Source organism: Rattus rattus, chromosome 4, assembly GCF_011064425.1.
Source record: "Rattus rattus isolate New Zealand chromosome 4, Rrattus_CSIRO_v1, whole genome shotgun sequence".
Taxonomy (NCBI): Eukaryota; Metazoa; Chordata; class Mammalia; order Rodentia; family Muridae; genus Rattus; species Rattus rattus.
Window position 1 is genome coordinate 37,134,551 of NC_046157.1, and position 21,438 is coordinate 37,155,988.

A 21,438-nucleotide genomic window follows, 5' to 3' on the forward strand; every position below is an offset into this window, starting at 1 on the left:
GTTCTTGCTACTTACCTAGTGAAACAAGGAAGCAGCTGTTCATGACTTCTTTAGAAAAAAAAAACAGTTCATAGTTTGCTCTTTAGTCACAGAACAGAAAAAAAAAATCTCTGAGAGTGTCTACCAATCACAAACAGGCCTCTGGCTCGTTCCTGTGAAATTCTACATGGAACACTTCCATGTTTATATTCTCACATTTTTTAAAATACCTTGCAGAGCTGTAAGAATTTATTTGTAGTAAATAACTCAAATAATTTTCAGCTTATAGTACTGGTAGAACAGTATGGGGAAATGGTTTTCTTTAAAAAAAAAAGAAAAAGAACAGTCTGGTATAATAGAGAAGAGAGATTAGAAGGGGACCACTTGTTTTTCTCTTCATCAGTTTTCTGTCTTAGCATTTAAATTATAGTTCAAGAGGCCATCATCTCAGAAGTGATGAGTAGTTTACTTTGTGCACTAATCAGGCATGAGAGGAATCTATGTATTCTGCTAAAGTCCTGAATGCTTTTCCAGTGGCAGGAAGTGGTGAGTGCCCCTGTGGACAGAAATAAAACTCAGGTGCAGATGCTTTCGCAGAGAGAAGAAACTCTAGGTGAAAGGTGAAGTCTTATTCACAGAGCCTCATTTTCTAACATTACTTGTTCAGGTCAGATTGCTACCTCATCGTTCACAGGATCATCACATGGTGTGCTGTCTCTGCTCATCTGGCTCTCTCCGGAGAGGGTAATGACGCACAAAATGATAGCATGATTCCTGATCTTTAATCCCAATTCCTGACTCATCGATGGTTCTTTCTCATTGCCTTTGTATTTGGATGCCAAGAACAGTGTAAAGGGGGAAATCTGTGTGGAAAAGCACAGCCTTTGAAGGGCTATATGAAGCACCTCCTCAGAGTCTTTGACCATCCGTCCTTCCAGGACTGCTCCTTCCCCAGGCGCTTGGCAGGTAGGTATGAATGCCCCGTCTCATGTTCTGCTTCATAGAAGGCTGTCTACTCGTCTCTCCCTTCTGCTCAGTCAGATGTATCAGTGTAGACAATGGCCTAACAGATGCTGAGATTCAGCTGGATCAGTGTACTCTGATTTTATGTTTATTAGTCTGAGCTATTCACAGACAGATGGCTGCTGTTTGCCTTGACTGAACAGTGGAAGTGCACACAACCGGGATATCCTCTTGTGCATATACTCACAGGTGATGGCTGCCACACCAGCAAAGTTGTCCATACAGTAAGAATTATATTTAGAAACACAAACACCATTCCCCCCTCTCTCCCCCTCCCTCCCTCCCCTCCCCTCTCATTTATAAATCACAGGGTGTATATGTGAGGGAAGACTCAGAGTATAGTTGCTATGACATATATGTTTTAAATAACTCTATATTGAATACCGTGGGTTCTGAAGAATCTGAGGTATAGTTCTTCTTGTTTATTCCTTTTCTCCTAATAGCAATGAGAAGCCAGTGCAGATTTTAAAGACCCATAAGGAAGCTGCCTTCCAGGCACGACGGATAAAATATTTCCCGGGCAGCCCAGGTATCATGCTGCCTAGTACTTCAATATTCACAAGTTACTCCTTTATTGGTCCCAGGAGAGAGATGTTTTGAACTGGCCAGTAAGCACTACATGCTTGCTGTGACCTGCTCCACTTTGGAGTGAGGAAGCTGTTTTGGACTTTGCACATTGCCCTATCTAATGTTGAAGAGAACTTGGAAGTCCTGATTAGGGATTCCATTTAGCTCTTTGGTCTGGTGATGCTGCTGTGGCAATTTATAAAACGAGTTTAGCATGTTGAAGTTTTTATTGTTTAATATTTTATCTATGTTTGTGTCTGTGTGTGTATGGGTTGTGTATGTGCCTCTCTGTGCATGTGTCTCTCTCTCTCTGTGTGTGTGTGTGTGTGTGTGTGTGTGTGTGTAAGTAAAAGAGACAAACAGAGACAGAGGGAGACACAGAGAGACTGAGAGAGTGTATATGGAGTATGTATTCATGTACTGCATGAATTGGTATGTGCTTAAGCAGAGAGTCTGCTTCTATCCCTCTTTGCTTTGCTTCCTTAAACAGGATCTTTCATAAACCCAAAGCTCAGTATTTTAGGCTCTCTGGTCACCAAGTCCATTTGATACACCTATGTCTTCCAACCACCAATACAGTTATGTGTACATGTACTACTGTCATGCCTACATGTTTGTGATCCTGAGATTTAAATTCATCTCTCTCTCTCTCTCCTCTCCTTTCCACTCCTCCCCACATAGGTGCATCAGTTTTGATTGTTTTTACTTAGGCTAAAGGTAGAGCCCCATGTGATATGTCTTATACCCACTGACAAGTCAACTTATGATGACATTGACATTGTACAGGTCTTGTTTTAGTGGTCATATTGTTGAGATTTTGTGGATACAGCATGCTTTTGTCATGTATAGAAGACACTATAGGTATTCTGGCTCCCAGGTTCTTACAGTCTTTATGGACTCTTCTTTTTACTCTTCCCGACCCTTAGGTTCGGTGGGTTTACTTTATATTTATTAGCTGGGGATAGACTCCCTATGACCACTTGCTGTCTGCATGATTACTAGTTGTACATCTCTGTAGTAATGTCTATCTATTACATACACCAGATAATGAGAAATTAGAGCTACACTTATCTGTGGATATAAAGCAAAGTACTTACAGTATAGGTTGAAAACACATTGCTTTAGAACAATGGAAATATTAAGGTATCCTCTGGGGTCTATGATATCCCCAACTGTAAGCAGCTAGGTTTACACTAGAAGTAGGCAAGAGTTCCCTCCCATTGAGTGGCCTATGCAACTTAACAGCTATTCGCTATCTATAATATAAAAATGCCATAACTGCATCGTTAATGTTATCTTGCTGGAAACATTCTTGTGGTTCCTAAACTTCAGACCTATGTGTAACCTATGGATTGTTTTTCTTCCTTGGCAGTTTGTAAAGTACCTTCTGATAGTGTGAGATGCAGTCCTTAGGACATAAGCTTCCACGTTAGTTCCAGATTTGTTCCTCCAAGTCCTTTGTCTGAAGTTCACAGTGCCTTCCGAAAGAAAGAGGCTCTTTACTAAATGTTCTGAAAGGTAACCAAGGGCAAAGGCAATAAATAGCCTATATTCTTTTGGTATTCTTTTGGATGCTCTAATCATGACTTCAGTGTAAGCCTTTCATGCCTACTGCTAAGGATTTTGCTTGTCTATGGTTCTTAGGCAAAGCTTCATCATCTCATGAGATGTAACTCCATATAAACTCTGTGAGTGTGTATCTGCCTCTATGATCTCTGTCTCTGCATCTGTCTTTTCCTCTGTCTGTCTGTCTGTCTGTCTGTCTCTCTCTCCGTCTCTCTGTCTCTCTCTGCCTGTCTCTGTCTCTGTCTCTCTGCCTCTCTGATCCTCTGTCTCTGCATCTGTCTTTTCCTCTCTGTCTCTCGCTCTCTCTCTGTCTCTCTGTCTCTCTCTCTCTCTCTGTCTCTGTCTCTCTGTCTCTCTGTCTCTGTTTCTCTGTCTCTCTGTCTCTCTCTCTGTCTCTCTCTCTCTCTCTCTGTGTGTGTGTGTGTGTGTGTGTACATGTGTGCTTGTGTAATTGTAAGTAAACTTACAATATATGTTCCACTATGGCCTTTTCAAACATCCTTAATGTTACTTTTCTACCTTCCTAATTCCTGCTGAATAACACCCTCTCTTTTCTTTCTTGTTGTAACCCCGTACCATTTTTTTTCTATTTCATCTTCGTAGCACCTGTGCCCTAATATTGAACTCTATAGAGTTCTTTCTCCCATGTCCTTTCATAGTCCATTTTTATCTTTCTAGCTTCTGTAGTTACTTCATCTTACATACTTAAATTTAAAGACTTGGAGCTAGAATCTCACAAATAAGTGAGAAGACGTGGTAATTGCTTTTCTGTGAGTTGGTCACTATACTCATAATATTTTCCAGTTCTAATAATTTATCTGAAAAATTCATAATTTCATTTTACTCTACAGTTGAATCTGTAAGTTTCCACTATGTATGTAAAATACATTTTTATTATCTATTCATTAGTTGAAGAACACTTAGTTTTCTTTCGCCTTCTAATTATTATGAGTAAAACAATATTGGGTCTGTAGAGTATATACCAAGAAGTAGTATAGCTTCCTCATATCATAGCTATTTTAGCATTGAAAACGTTTCCACAATGATTTCCATAGTGGCTGTAACAGCTTGTGATCACACCAACAATGAATAAAGTCTCTGCCTTCCCAGAATACCTTCCAGCATTTATTGCCAGACAACTTGATCTTGGGCATTCCTAAATAGTCTACCAGTACTATAACATAGCTCCCCAGTGCCCCTACCATTCATTATTAACACTAGCATTTTCATCTATATTCGATTCAATGAACTATTCACTCTTCCTTCTACCCTTCTCTATTGTTTATAATTTTAAGTCAAGCATATACAATTTTTTTTCTGGTTAAAAATTCCCATAAAATCATATCATGAAGGAAATTGGAAAAGCTGAACATTGACTTGTTTATTAGATTCTTTCCTTTTGCTACTACACATAATTGTATAACATGAAACAATATTTCTTGCAATCCTGGTTTAGAAAAAACTTAGATAATTGTTATTAATGCAATAAACATATCCTTGTGTTACATTTTAATGAATGTTTTTCCTAATGATATAGTCATTATCTTTAGGAAATTTGTAAGCCTCCTAATAATATAAAGAATAACAATATGTTTGGTGTCACAATCGAGATTTGAGATAAGTGTAGTTTATTAGGAACATATGCTCAAATAATGATTTCTAACTTGACAAAGATAAATGTGAGAATACTTAGATTCCAAAAGACCAACTGCTTGATTTCAGTGGCAACACTTCAAGTTCCTTTGTCTGAGAAGATATATTTAAGTCACAGAAATATGTCCCAAGGAGTCCATTCATAATTTGAATTTTTTGTCAACCAGGTGACTGGCAATTAATTAATATTGGTATTGTAATTAAAATATTTACCTGTAGAGTTTGAGCTTAAGAGTAAGATACTGGCCAAGTTTGGCTTGAAAATTCAGCTATGTGACCTCAATAAAGCTGTTTTTCTACTCTTGTCCTTAGTTACTACTAACTCATTTGTAAAAATTAGAATTGTTCTATGTGACATATGAAGTTTTTTGTGACTCTGAGATAGTATATGATTTTGTAAGCCAAAATATAAAAATGTTATTTTGTATTTTAAAACAATTTATGCTATCTTAAGCTAAATTAGATTGACAACATAAGAACTATAATATGAAATACTTGTCTATTACTGCTACTATATGGTTTCTTAAATATTACATTAAAAATGCTATTATTGACTTGGAGTTATGCATATGAAGGAAGATTGAATGGAAAACTTTTTTCTTTTCTTTTATTGGATATTTTCTTTATTTATATTTTAAATGTTATCCCATTTCCTGATTTCCCCTCCAGAAACTCCCTATCCCATCCCTCTCCCCAGCTTCTATGAGGGTGCTCCCCCCCCCACTCCCTTCTACCTCCCTGCCCTGGGAAGACATTTTCAGCAACTATTATGTGAAGACCTGATTGTATTTCAGAAAGAATGCAGAAGACAATATCATTATGGTTTTAGTATGTGGATCCTGGGTCACAGAAAAAACTAGTCTTCTTTTAAACATGTAACAATGCAAAAGTCCCAACTGGCTGGTGTGATTCAACATATAGAATTATTTTCATTTTTAAGAAGTACTCATTAGGGAGTTCCTCATTAACAGTTCCTCAGCTGTTAAAGTTGTTTCCTGTCATGCCTCATGACATGACTTCGATCCCAGAAACCATATGGCAAAAAGAGTAAATGGATGCTCACCATTTCCCCGCTGCCCCCAACCCCAGGTACACATTGTAGTTTGCATCTTCCCTATCATCCACAAACACATATACAAAGTAAATAATTAGACCTAATGAAAATTAAATGAAAACTACTCAGTAAAGTATCACACTATCTTTTGACTCTGTAAGCTACACTCTTGATAATGGCTTTAGAACCTGATATATAAACTACAGGTAGGACTGAAGACATGGCTAAGCTCATAAACAAAATAAAGTGCAAGCTAAACATTTCCCCCTGGTGTTTTATTCAATGAGTGTTGTTCTTAATCCAATGAAGTAGATGCATCCATGACCAACATCCTCAACATGAATAAGTCGTGTGTTAGATCAATTGAGCAGTTTATCCAAAGCTGAGTAAGTAGGCTTAGTAAGTTGTGCGTGCTTAACAAATTGCAAGATACTACCTTACCTCAAACCAGAAACAGTGTTTATAATTATCAATATACACTGGTAATCAATGGGTACTCTGTGAGCCGACATCCTCAAAAGATATTAAAGAAGAGATATTTATATGGATAGTCTAAGATCTTTCCTTTTATGTGGGTGAATATTGAAATGAAATTATGCACATTTTGCCATTGTGTTTTCTGAACACAGAGAGATTGAATTTTACAATTTTTGTCTTATATAGAGTGTTATCAGTAAGAAGATGGGTTGTGACTTACCAGTGCCTTTCCTCTCAAAGACATGAAGGAACTGTTCACTATAAAAAACACAGAATGTGCATAAGACCAGAAAAGTAATATATACACAAAATTATAAGTTAAACAATAGGACATCTTCTGCCATCAAAAGAAGCCTCTGGTTCCTAGAACAGGATACATCTATTAGAGTTGTTGGCTCATGGTAATCTCGAACTACACAGGCTATAGACAAGGCTCTTGGTTATTCTCCACAAACTTATGATAAGACCTTATAGTGGCAGACAATATCTACACAACTCCGAGAACGTGAAGAAATCATGCTAATGCCTCCCTAGGCTGTTCACTACTAGAGCCTAGTGTTCATGGTACTGAAAGCTATTCTACGTGGTACTGAAGGAGAAAGGTAAATACCAACCCAGTTATATCCCTGTTATCTACAGTGTTGCCTGCATGAAAGAGGTCCTAGTACAATACTGTCTCAAAGCTTGTGTGACTGGTCAAACGGTATCTGATTGGATTTAAGGTCCATTCCACGACACTGCTCAGATAGCCAAAATCTGAGACAAGATAGGTTAGGGACCCAGGGGAAAGCCAAATATTATTGCTCTACTAAAGGAACAAAGCAGTGACATGACTCCTGATGACATCCAGTTGTATTCCTATATTAGTAACTTGCTCAGTCATCATCAGAGAAGCTTCGTTCTATGGTAGATGGGAGGAAATACACAGACTCACAGCTGAGACATGCTAAGGAGAGTGAGAGACCTTCCATACTCAGTTCATAATGGGATGTCTCCATCAACCCTCCTCTCAGGTCACAAAACTCTGCAGAAATGGAGCCAGAAAAGTTGTAAGAGTCAGAGGGGATGGGGCCAAGAAAAAAGGACTTCTAAATAGATCAAGATCAATCCACATATGGACCCACAGAGGCTGTGGCAGTACACCCAGGGTCTGCACAGGTCTGAGCCAGATGGAGTCCCAGCACCAAAGCCCCAATTGCTAACCCAGAACCTATATCCAACTGATAGCCATGGAAAAATATAATAATATAATAATTGAGATAGTAATAATAATGCTGATAGTAGTATTAATAGTTGTGATAAAAATAATAATGATAATAATAATCCCAAAATTGGGAGGGAAATATGATAATATAGATTCTCAAATAATTTTACATGGGAGAGGAAAATGAGTAACTTTTGTATTGGTCATAGCTCAGTTTGTTCGAAATCTCTAGTAAAAAAAAATGACAGTTTCGGAGGTCCACATTGAACAATTAAAGACATTAAGCTAGGCTCTAATTCCTGCAGTGCTGCTATGTTATATATTGTCTGGTGTGTGTGTGTGTGTGTGTGTGTGTGTGTGTGTGGTGTGTTTTTGTTTGTTTTTGGTCAAGTTTTAAAACTTAATATGTTGAAACATTCTTTGTCAACCACATAAACTTTAATATTGAAATAAGCATCTAGAAATCTTATAAGTAACTATTCTACGATTTTTCATTGGAGTTTAAGTAATTAGAGTAAACTGGTAGAATTTTACAGAGAATGGTAACGTTATGTGGGTTGATATGTTTATGTGCAGCAAATAGACTACAAAAAGAAATAATTTTTCCATTAAAACAAATCGATAAGCTACAACTGTTGTTCTAAGTTTAATCAAGAAAACAGCTCCAAAGTATCATTTTTCTTGAGACTCGTTATCATAAAAGAACTTTCATCAGAAATAAAAAGAGTACAGGTTTTTCTAACAACATCTTAAGAAAGATAACTGCTTGGGAATGAGAAATTAGTTTTCTCCAATAGAGTTTCGCTGGTATACAAATCACACTTAAGGGCAGGCAGGCCCTTTGGCCAACAGTAGATGGCCATCACAAAACAAACGCAAGGGCATTTCTGGAGGTTCCTTGTATCACGACAATTTGTTGGGGACTTTTGTTGTTTTGTTGTCGTTTTCTTTTTTTCTTTTTTTCTTTTTTTAACCTTATAGATCCTTTTGCATATACATTATGGTTTCTGCTTTTGTGTTTGTAGGTTGTCACTGTATGTATGGATGTGTGTGTCTGCATCTCTATGCTTTTTTTTTTGTACTTCTTTGGCTCTTTTACTTCTTGTTGTTTGTTTTAAATTATTCAGATTTGTTAGTTGTAATTTTATAATAATGTTTATCATTATTATTAATTATTATCATCATTATTAATTCCCCATCTCAAGTGTCATTAGTTGCTCATAGTTTAATTTCTATGAATGAAACCCAAGAGATTTCCTTGCTTATTTTTTGGCATATCTACTGTTATTATTTTTTAATTCTGTTTTAGAGAGCCATTTCTAGAATACATAGAGTCACAACAGAGTGCCTGGTTCTCTGGCTCCTACAATTGTTCTGTCTCCTCTTGCATGATGTCCCATGAGCCCTATTAAAGGAGTTACTGTGTAGATGTATTCTTTAGGTTTGGGTACCCATGAGCTCTTGATATCTGCTCTAGATAGTTGTGGTTATCTATAATTGTCTAGACATTTTTCATTTGTTTGTATTTTGTTTTGTTTTGTTTTCTGAGCCATCTTGGGAACCTGATTGCAAATATGTATGATGATATTTGAAAGGATTTGAACATTTCATGAATTTAGGTATAAAAATTATGACCATCTCATAAATCATACTCATTGTAGTTATGTTTTAGTTATAAAATATTCTCTTTAAAAACAATATAAGAAAAGACACTTAGACAATGATTTTTAATATTGTTTTACCACTCCTTTCTCTCAGCAGTATTACAGGCCAATGTCATTATTAAAACCCATACATCAGCAAGCTTTATTCTGTTTTGACTAAGAAGAAACCACATATCCTTCACCTTTTATTGATTCACTGCTAGGAAAGGAAATGCTGGTAAGATACACATAATAAAAATAATAAATAATACATAGTAATTTGTGAGCAATAGACAGTTGGATGTATATGTGCAGTATGCATTGTGTGTGTGTGTGTATAATATGCATATGGAAATCTTAAAATTATAAGGAAGAAAGCAGAATCAGAAGAACTGTAAGGCAAGGCAAACACATTAAAGAAAATAGTCTACGATACGTTGCTCTTTTGTTAGAAACTCTCTGGAGAACCACTCTAATATTTATCAGTAGCAGCAGACAAAACAGCTTGACAAATGATGCTTAGGGCTTCACTTTCATCCACAGAGGTCACGGAAGCTTATTGATGATCTAGAAGGGATAAAAGGGCTGGGAGAAAGAATGATATAGAGCCCCAGTAGTGACAGACACAATCTGATCACAAAACTTAAATCTTCATTATTTTCCAGCTCACATCCAGAAAGGTAGCTATACTGATTTTAGTTAATACTGTTAATGACAGATATAATGGAAAATACAATAGAATGCAAAAATTTCTTCAATAAGCAAGGTGGAGAATCAGCCAAGACACCATGAATGAATCTTCCATAAAAGCCAGAAGTTTCCTGAGTAGCTATTTAAACCTTGAGCTATGTGACCACGAAGTTCCAGACAGTTCAGATGAATCTGGAAGGGGCTATACATCCAAAAAATGATGAGACACCAACGCTTTACACAACAATTGGTAAAACCCAATCATTCTTTCTGCATGTTCTTATGTTCATTAGTGCTATTTTCTAGGGAGGTATTAGTTACTAGTAGACACTTCACTTGTAAACACATTTAAAAAATAGGAGTAATGAATTTTAGTAATAATTGTTAACAGTCTAGGTGCTATCTCACATTGCAGAAGGAATTAGTTCTTTGTTATGGGAAAGAATATATTATTTTTCAATAATTTGCCTAATTTGTTTTCAAAATTATTATGTATGTTACATTTATATAAATATTTAGTCTTTTCCAAAGCCTGAATTTCGTATACCAGTTTACCAACAATCATCAAGGTTGAGGAAAGTATAAAAAATTTTCATAATTTTATCAACAAACAAACAGTTACAATTTAAAATGTGTAAAATATTTTCTGCAATTAAAATAATAAAACAAAAATGAAAGTAGGGAAATAGAGACTAAACACTTTGTATACACCAAGTTATATATTCTAGCCATGATGAATTATATAGACAGTATATATTATGTTTTAAATACATTTAGATATTGTGAGTTGATTATTGCAATCAAGCTAATTAACATACCTATTATGGCAACAATCATGCCACACTCTGCTTCTATAAGTTTGATGTTTTTAGAATCCACTTTAAGTTCTTGTAATAGTTGTCTGACTCAACATTGCTTTCTTTTAAACAATATACTCTTCACTAGGTTCCTCAGTACTTCTTTATAACTATCAAAAGATTTTTATTCGGTATACATGTATGATATTTTCCTCGTCTATTAATTTGCCTGAAGACCCAGAAATGAACCCACACACCTATGGTTACTTAATCTTTGACAAAGAAGCTAAAACCATCCAGTGAAAAAAAGATAGCATTTTCAATAAATGGTGCTGGTTCAACTGGAGGACAGCATGTAGAAGAATGCAAATGGATCCATGCTTATCACCCTGTACAAAGCTCAAGTCCAAGTGGATCAAGGTCCTCCACGTCAAACCAGATACACTCAAACTAATAGAAGAAAAAGTGGGGAAGAATACCAATGGCTTATGCTCTAAAATCAAGAATCAACAAATGGAACCTTATAAAATTTCAAAGGTTCTGTAAGGTCAAGGACTCTGTCCTTAGGACAAGATGAGTAACAACAGATTGGGGAAAGATCTTTATCAATCCTACATCAAATAGAGGGCTTATATCCAAAATATACAAAGAAGTGAAGAAGTTAGACTGCAGAGAATCAAATAACCCTATTAAAATGGGATACATAGATAAACAAAGAATTCTCAGTTGAGGAATGGTGAATGGCTAAGAAGTACCTAAAGAAATGTTCAACATCCTTAGTCATTAGGGAAGTGCAAATCAAAACAACCCTGAGATTCCACCTCACACCAGTCAGAATGGCTAAGATTAAAAACTCAGGTTACAAGAGATGTTAGTGAGGATGTGGAAAAAGAGGAACACTCCTCCAATTGTTGGTGGAATTGCAAGCTAATACAACCACTTTGGAAATCAGTCTGGAGGTTCCTCAGAAAATTGGACATTGTACTACCTGTTGACCTAGCTATAACACTCAAAAGATGCTCCAACATATAACAAGGACACATGCTCTACTACGTTCATAGCAGCCATATTTATAATAGCCAGAAGCTGGAAAGAACCCAGAGGTCCTTCAACAGAGGGCGTGGTATTTCTACACAATCAAATACTGCTCAGATGTTAAAAACAATACCTTTGTGAAATTCAAAGACAAATGGATGGAACTAGAAAATATCATTGTGAGTGATGTAACCCAATCAGAAAAAAACACACATGGTATGCACTGACTGATAAGTGGGTATTAGCCCAAAGGTTCAGATTATCCTAGGTACAATCAACAGACCAAATGAAGCGCGAGAACAAGGAAAACAAAATTGCGGATGCTTAGTTCTTCTTAGAAGGGGGAATAAAAACATTCATAGGAGGATATTTGGAGACAAAATTTGGAGCAGAGACTGAATGAAAGAATGGCCATTCAGAGACTGCCCCACCTGGGCATCCAGCCCATATACATAAAGTCCCCAATCCCAGACAATATTGTTGATGCCAAAAGTGCATGCTGACAGGAGCTTGATATAGCTGTCTCCTGAGAGGCTCTGCCAGAGTATGACAAATAGAGTCAAATGCTTGCAGCCAACCATTGAACTGAGATCAGTGTCTCCATTGGAGGAGTTACAGGATTGAAGGAACTGAAACAGTTTGCAACTCCATAAGCAAAACTATACCAACCAACCAGAGCTCCCAGGGACATAACCACCATCCAAAGAGTACACATGGACAGACCTATGGCTCCATCTGCATATGTAGCAGAGAATAGCTTTGTTGGGCACCAGATGAGGAGAAGCCCTTGGTTTTGCCAAGACTGGACCATGCAGTGTAGGGGAATGTCAAGGTGTAGAGGCCGGTAGGGTTAGGCTGTTGCATGAGGAAACAGCGATAACATTTGAAATGTAAATAGAAAATATGCAATAAAATAAGTATAACAATTTTTTAAAAAATTCTTTATTATTTTCCTTGTATAATCCATTTTTTTAGAATGCCTAGCCCACTGAAAGGGGCATATATATATTTTGGAGTTGTTCTTAAATTGGAATAAGTACGACCTTTTCTTCTTTTTTTACAGTGACCAGTATGATATTTATAGTGTTTCATATGTAGTGTTTTTATGTGATTTTTATTAAGCTAAGATACCTTTCTTCACCTTAGATTGTTGACAGATTTATCGTAAAGGAGTGCTTGATTTTCTGTGAGGGGATCAAACATAAAAGGGTAAAATTCGGCTCAGTGACCAATCACCAACTCTACCTTCTTATCTCAGTTTATTATGTGGTGCTGAAGCTGGCCTTCAACCTTTCTCATTAGATATATAAAAGGAGTCTGACAAAATCAAGCACTCATTTATGATAAATCAGTCAACAGTCTAAGATAAAGGAAAGGTATTTCAACCTAATAAAGATCACATATAAACACTACTATGGGGGAAGGGAAGGATTCTACACAGAGATGCAGAGACATACACACATGCACACACACACACACACACACACACACACACACACACACACACACACACACACTGGATGGATGAAGCAACCTCAATGATCTCTGACAACTTTAAACATATACACATAAAAACATTCATTCGTACATACATATACATACATATGTACATACATATACATTTACACACTGGTTAGATAAATCAAAGTTCCAATTAACTTTATATATATTATAGATTTTATATTTCATAAATATATATTATACATATATGCATAGCTGCATAGATACATATGTAGATTCATAAATACATAAATACATAGACACACACATCATATACATATACACATATACATATACACATACACATATGCATATAATCTCGCAATATCCAGGAACTCAGAACTAATATAGATTCAGTATTTTCTTCTATCATTAACTTGTCCCAAGTCTATTTTTCTCTTACAAGTACAATTTTGTGTAATAATGCATGAAAGCTCTTTTTCTAACCTGTGAAGTCTATGCTATTTTACAATGGAGGAGGTACATTCTATTCTTAATTCTAACTTTATTATATCTTTTTCAAAACAATTTTAATCTTCTTTTTAAAATTTCTATCAACTACCCTAACTTCATTTAAATCCAGTCAGGAATTTCAAAAATCATGAGATAATCTAAACAATAGTATTTTTTTTTACATTTTATTTTTATTGGATATTTTTTATTTACATTTCAAATGTTATCCCCTTTCCCCAACCCAACCGTTCACCCCTTCTCGCCTCCCTGACCTGACATTCCCATAGATTGGAGGGTCCAGCCTTGGCAGGACCAAGGGCTTCTCCCTTTGCTGCCCAACAAGGCCATCCTCTGTGACATATGCAGCTGGAGTCATGGGTCTGTCCATGTGTACTCTTTGGATGCTGCTTTAGTCCCTGGGAGCTCTGGTTGGTTGGTATTGTTGTTCTTATGGGGTTGTAAACCCCTTCAGCTCCTTCAATCCTTTCTCTAACCCCTCCAATGGGGACCCCATCTCAGTTCAATGATGGACTGTATTTCACCTCTGTATTTGTTATGCTCTGGCAGAATCTCTCAAGGGACAGCTATTAAGAAGGCATCAGATCATATTATAGATGGTTTTGAGCCACCATGTGGATGTTGGGGATTGAACTCAGGACATCCAGAAGAGCATACAGTGCTCTTAACCACTGAGCCATTTCTCCAGCCCCTAAACAATATTATATTATGAAAATTCATCTTCATATTGTCCTGCAGGAATACTTCCCAATAAAGTGTCCTGTTTTCCAAGAGGCGATCGCACAATTCTATAGGCAGTAAAGGTCTCCCCATGCCCAAACACATCATGTTAGATATATGAGGAATATAACAATAACAAACATGAGAATGCACAGTAGCAGGAAGAAGCAATTCAGAGACTAAGGCCCCAGGGCTCTTCCTCTCCTATCACAGCTGTGCAAAACAGTGAACCCTCTTTAGGAAGCTCACTTTCCCACTGCAGTTCTTCCCACACGGCATCTGCTAGTAATAGCGACATGATGTCTTATCTCTCGTTCTTTCTTCTTAATCATTTCTTTCTTAAAATTCTATCAATTTATTCCTATTATGTAAGACACTGCACAGTTAGGATGGATGATGATTCAAGCCAGGTTCAGCCTGAAAGCTTTGTACCTGAGGTCTAGCCTTCACGGTAGAAGAATACTTTGTAAGCTCAAAAAGCAAGAAGCTCCCAATAGTCCTATCCAACTTTGATACCTATGAACCGGAACACTGACTAGCATGGCAAGACATCCCTGAAAGGAGACACTCCCGTACAGCCACAAGATGTCTTACTGGATTTCAGGCCTGTCCAATAGGAGGAACATGATGTGTTCTACTAGAAAGCTAGTTAAATACTGTGTTTAGTGGGTAATGATCTTAAGAAGAGAAGGTGCCTTTTCACTAAACCAGCATCATTCTTTAAGTACACTCCAAAACGTACCCTTATGCTTATGAATATGTTATTATATGTATTCTACTAGCACTTTCTTTTCTAGAAATTGATCGATAAGAGGAGAAGATGTGGTTTCTCCTTAGTCAAAACATAATAATGTTAGTTGATGTTTAGATTTTGATGATAACATTCACCTGCAATACCACCGAGGGAAATGAGTGGTAGAAACAATATCAGTATGGCAAGATAGCAGTATCTAAGAATCTTTACTTACATCGTTTCTTTTAAAAGAAATTTAATAATGAAAACATAACTAAAATGATTATGATTCCTATAGAGTCATGCTTTGTATAAAAAAAATGATGAAACATTTAAATCTCTGAAGTCAGGATTACCTTATTTGTAGTCAAGCCCCACCGTAATGGCTGGTAAAGTCAGTGGTAGCTCATAAATGCTCAGTAATTGAGTGGAATAGTTGAATGGGTAACTGAGTTTAGTGAAAGTTCTAGAAGTCATAGCATGGATATCACTATTCCTAGTTGGAATGCAATAGACATTATCATGTCTAAAAAATTATCATGACTGAAAAGATACAGAAAGAGATTTTACTTTTCCTCCCTCAGATAATATCATGGCTTGCTACATTTTAAAACTGAGAAATGCTTTGAGTTTTGGCTTATGCCTTTAATCTAAGTGTTTGGGGGCCAGAAACCAGAATAAATAGACCTCTGTGAGTTTGAGGCCAGCCTAGTCTACACAGTGAGTTCCAGATCTGCCAAAACTGCATACTGAGACACTGCCTGAAATTAAATTTAAAGTTTAATATTACCACACTAACTGGGTAAATATATTCACACACCAAGAAAATGGATACAAATAAAAATTCTAAACTGTATAATTATTTAGGATTTCATCTTGATTTCAGTCACTACTTCTTTTTATCATTGTGCCATATTAGAAATCCTTTCTAATAACTATTTGATTTATTATTACATTTAAGTGATAAAGTATTTGTAGTGGTTGGTTTTGTGTGTCAACTTGACACAAGCTAGAGTTATCACAGAGAAAGGAGCCTCGGTTGTGGAAATGCCTTCATGAGACCCAGCTGTAAGGCATTTTCTCAACTAGTGATCAAGGGGGGAGGACCTAGCCCATTGTGGATGGTGCGGTCCCTGAGCTGGTAGTCTTGGGTTCTGTAAGAGAGTAAGCTGAGCAAACCAGGGGAAGCAAGCCAGTAAGAAACATCCCTCCATGGCCTCTGTATCAGCTCTTGCTTCCTGACCTGCCTGAGTTCCAGTCCTGACTTCCTTTAGTGATGAACAGCAACGTGGAAGTGTAAGCTGAATAAACCCTTTCCTCCCCTAGTTGCTTCTTGGTCATGATGTTTGTGCAGGAATAGTAAGCTTGACTAAGACAGTATGATTTAAAGATGTTTTAATTGCATGAATTTTGCCTGTATATATGTCTGTCCACTCTCTCTATGTTTAATATCTCTGAAGCACATAAAATGGCCACCTAGAATTAGACATATAGGTTTTGAGTTGTTGTGTGAGTGTTGAGAACCAAATTCAGATCAATTTCAGAGATACCAAGTGTTCTTAACCACTGGGCATTTCTCTAACTCAATTATTATATAGTTTCATAATGTAATTTCTTCAAAAATGAGGATAATACAGTGGCTGTTAAAAGATTCAGATTCTCTGAAAGAGCTTGAAGGGGCTTGAGACCCCATATGAACAACAATGTCAACCAACCATAGCTTCCAGGACTGAGCCACTACCCAAAGAATATACATGGACTGACCCAGGGCTCCAACCTCATAGGTAGCAATGAATATCCTAGTAAGAGCACCAGTGGAAGGGGAAGCCCTTGGTCCTGCCAAGACTGAACCCCCAGTGAACGTGATTGTTGCGGGGAGGGTGGTAATGGAGGGAGGATGGGGAGGGGAACACCCATATAGAAGGGGAGGGGGAGGGGCTAGGTTAGGGGGATGTTGGCCCGGAAACCGGGAAAGGGAATAACAATCGAAATGTAAATAAGAAATACTTAAGTTAATAAAGATGAAAAAAAAAGATTCAGATTCTCAATATCAAAAGCAAATAAATATTTATTCTACCTTAGAATAGACCATGATTTTTTTATTGTTAAATGAAGAGATTGTGGTTCCTATGGATAAAATTCAATTGTAGAGTATTACAATAAGACTGGTAAAATATTAGTTTCTTGAAACGGATTATTATTGATATTTTGAATTAACTTGGAATCCACTTGAGAAACTCAACCATTATAAAAGATTATAGTTGTACTTTTTAATATATTTTTATTTTAAAATTCTCTAACAAAACTTAAGAGAGAATGTATTTATTTGGCTGTCTTCCAAGCTATATATAAGTCTATTGTGGAAGGGAAATCACAGTAGCAGGAACTTGATACCATTCATCATATTATATGCTCATTTAAGAGCAGATGATACTAAACCATGCAAGGATGCTTATGCTTATCTTGTGTAATCCACTCTTGCCCAGTTCAGGAATGCTGGCCGAGGGAACCATGTCTTCCATGATAGGCAGTCCTTTCTGTTTTTGTTACCTCAGTCAAGACAATCCTCCATGAACCACAGGTCACCTTGTTCTGGATGATCTCTCATTTAGAACTTCTTTCCTGAGAGTTTAGATTGTGTCAGTTGATGCTTGCAACTGACCATATCTATATCAAATGATAGTTGCTTCTTTTTCTTCTTTTGGTTTCATTTGGTTTGGTTTGGTTTGATTTGATTATTTTATTTTAACATAATCTCATAAATACTCTCATATAGCAAAAGCAGCCAGGATTTTTAAGTTCATAAGTCCCTGTTTAGGTGATAGGCACTAATCTGTCACTAGTGTAGTGATTATTCCATGGCTTATATCACTAGTGTTCCCTCAAAATACACTTTATTGCTCTCATCTTTTTCCTGTCAACATCATGGTTATTTTCTAATCCATGAATGAAAAAAAATGTGCCTATTGGGAATATTTTATACTGAATTTTAAGCATATGATTGGGAGTGATTAAAATAAAAGTTAAACTGTACCCTGTATCTGGTAGACATCTTAGTCACCCATCAATCATTCTCTTCTACACTGTAACTTGATCAGATACTGGAAATGGTCACTGGGACCTGCTTTAAGTTCATTCTAGAGGTTTCAGAGCTGGAAGTGTGAAAGTATTATAGTTTTTAAAGAAAAAGACCCATGAAAACTATTCAATGTTTAGCTCATTAATTCTTCTCTTTTTTAAAAGAACCAAATGATCAAGTCGAATAAATTCCCCCCTTTAACTTTCAAGTTCTCTTAAACTTTGGAGTGTTGTAGCACTCAACCATTGCTGTTCCTTTTGATGATTTCTAGGTACTCCTGATTTTGATATTTATGTTATGTTGGTTTTTGAGATAATATCATCAGCTATTTCTACCTGTGAAATATCAAAGTAGTACCTCAGTTAATAAAGGATTCACAACAAACAAAAGCAAAAGCAAAAGCAAAAGAGTATATAAACTAAACAAAAAAACCCACATAGATACAAAATTAAATGCATATATGAAGTTTCTTGTTGGGGACAAGGATTAGTGAATACTGAAAGGTAGAAGAATTTAGAGGATTAAAAAATGGAGTGTAATAATACTGTTATAGAGGTGATGAGCTAGTAACTATTCTCAGTCTTTTAACCAACATATTTTAATTGTATTATAGCAGTGCCTTATCAAGCAACTAGAGATATTTCATGAAATTAATTGTATTATGAGGAATCAGTAAGAATTACAGACATAAACTAAAATGTTCGCTATTGAAATTTCTCACACTAACAACATAAATGGAACTGAACAGGTTCCATTTGGTACATGTTGAACACTGTCAGACACACACAACTACCTAAAATACAAGCTTCGGTACCTACATTGCCATGATAAAAACAAAAACACCCTCAAATCCATGGATAATCTCCAATAACTTGTACAAATTTACATACTATCTATACTAAGCAATAAGTAAAAAAGGCCCCAAGCATTAAAACAATATTTTTTGAAGTGCAGTTTTAAGGTCATGGTAACCTCAAGATTCGGGTGGGTAAGTGAAGAAGAAATTAAACAATTCATTAAAAAAATTCCAGGTGGAAATAAACATCTGTTAACATGAAGCATCTATACAGTAATCAAACCCATCCAAATTAAAGCAATAAAAAGGTACATTTAAAAGCTATTAAATTAACAGACATAATAGCCAATGCTAATGAGTTTGGAATAAAGTTGGCACCTTCCTTCTTTAACTAGTAGTAATGGAATTAGGTGCAAAGCTTTTGAAATGCGATGTCACAATAGACTTTAAAAAATTGCTGTCACACAATAAGTTCCTAAACTAAAATTTTGAATCAGTTGAAAAGTACAAATGGAAATCAGGATTTTTCATTGCTGAGATATTATATAAAGTCAGCATTTTAGAATAGCAATAAAATAATGAATAATGTCACAAATGATTCAAGATCTTACAATTTAATATAGTATAAGGAAGCAGAATCTTAAACCTTGGGAACATTTTGCATGTTTATGTTCAAACACTGAAGCATAACAAAATATAAAAGTAATTATTGGCCTATTGTTTGGGAATTATTGAGCTGATTTTTATTTTCAAAATCCTCTTTTCTTGTATGGTTTTAATAGTTTGTGTAAGGATTTTCATAATACAAAATCATATTACAGTTATAGCTTTCCTTATTAATGTATTAAGTTTAGAGAAATTAAAATCAAGTTTTGTTCCTTTTAGTACCCAGAGAGGTTGGTTTAAAAGAACATGCAATTCAGAGTGTTAAAGATCTAATAGAAGAACCAAACTGTTCCCAAACTAGATCCAGACTTCCACTACCTTATTGTTTGCTGAAAGAGTTATCAAAGCACAAACACTAATGATATTTACAATGGAATTATGTTTTCCAGCAGGACAAATACCATCTACTCACAATTTAATATCAAACATGTGGAGGATAAAGAATGGTATAAAAGAAGTCAACTTTATTGAAGAATTTGCACTCTAAAAGAGGGATTCACCATTTTGTTTGGCTCCAATTTTGTTTTCAGACTGACCAGTGGAGGCTTATATAGTTCTAAGTGCACAAAAAGTAACGTTAAGGGCCAGCCTGAGCTACAGAGTGAGCTCAGGATCAGCATGGGCTAGAAAGTGAGACTCTGTCTCAAAGTAAACAGCACAAGTTGAAGATATATCTCAAGGATGGAGTGTTACCTAGTATGTGAATGATCCTGAGTTTAATTCCAAGGAGAGAAAACAAGGAAACAGAATAGGCAACAAACTAAAACTCTACTATGGGTATATCAATGGGCGAAGAGATTTGGGGTTCTGGTTTTTTTATTTGTTTGCCTGCTTTTCTGTTCTGGGTATTCATTTTTAAAGCATGCCCCCCCCCCTAGTTTTCTTTTCTTCCCCTTTATGGGTGTTTCTGAGTAATCTTGAAGTTAGTTCAAACAGATTGTTCTTCTGTAATTTGGACAGTTACAGAATATTGCATGGTTTCTACTAGGTGATAAGCAGATCTCAGGATTAATGAGGGATAGTACACATTCTGTTGTCTGAAGCTCATTGATTAGTCTGTATTGTCTAAATACAAATGAAAGTTGTCACTTAATATTTAATCATTTAAGTGTAACTTTTCTATATACTTTAGAATGTAAGATAGAAACCAAAGTGTTTGCAACCCCATAAGAACAAAAATACCAACCAACCAGAGCTCCCACTTCTAAACCACCATCCACAGAGTACACAATTGACAGATCCATGGTTCCATCTGCATATGTAGCAGAGGATGGCTTTGTTGGGCACCAATGGGAGAAGAAGCCCTTGTTCCTGTCAAGGCTGGACCCCCCAGTGTTGGTGAATATCAGATCGAGGAAGTGGGAAGGGGTGTGTGGGTGGGTGGGGGAACAACCTCAGGGAAGCAGGGGGAGAGGGAATGGGATAGGTTTCTGGAGGGAAAAGCAGAGGAGGAGATAACATTTGAAAGGTATATTGGAGTTTAAATCTCAGCCCATGCTCAGACAAAACACACCAAGCCAACAGGGTTCCATGTGGAGAGGTTTAATGAGAGGAGAGGAGTGGAAGAGGGGAGGAACAAGGGAAGCTGGCCATGGGCACGTGGAAAGAAGGTGGGGGGATAAGGAGGAAAGGGACAGTGATAAAGAGGGTACGAGAGCAGAGAAGAAAAGAGAACAGTAAGAGAGAGCAAGAGGGAGAGGAAGGGGTAAGCACAGCTTACCTTATAGTCAGGCACAGCTGGTGTTGCCAGGCAGCTATGGGGTGGAGCATACCTGGCTATTGCCA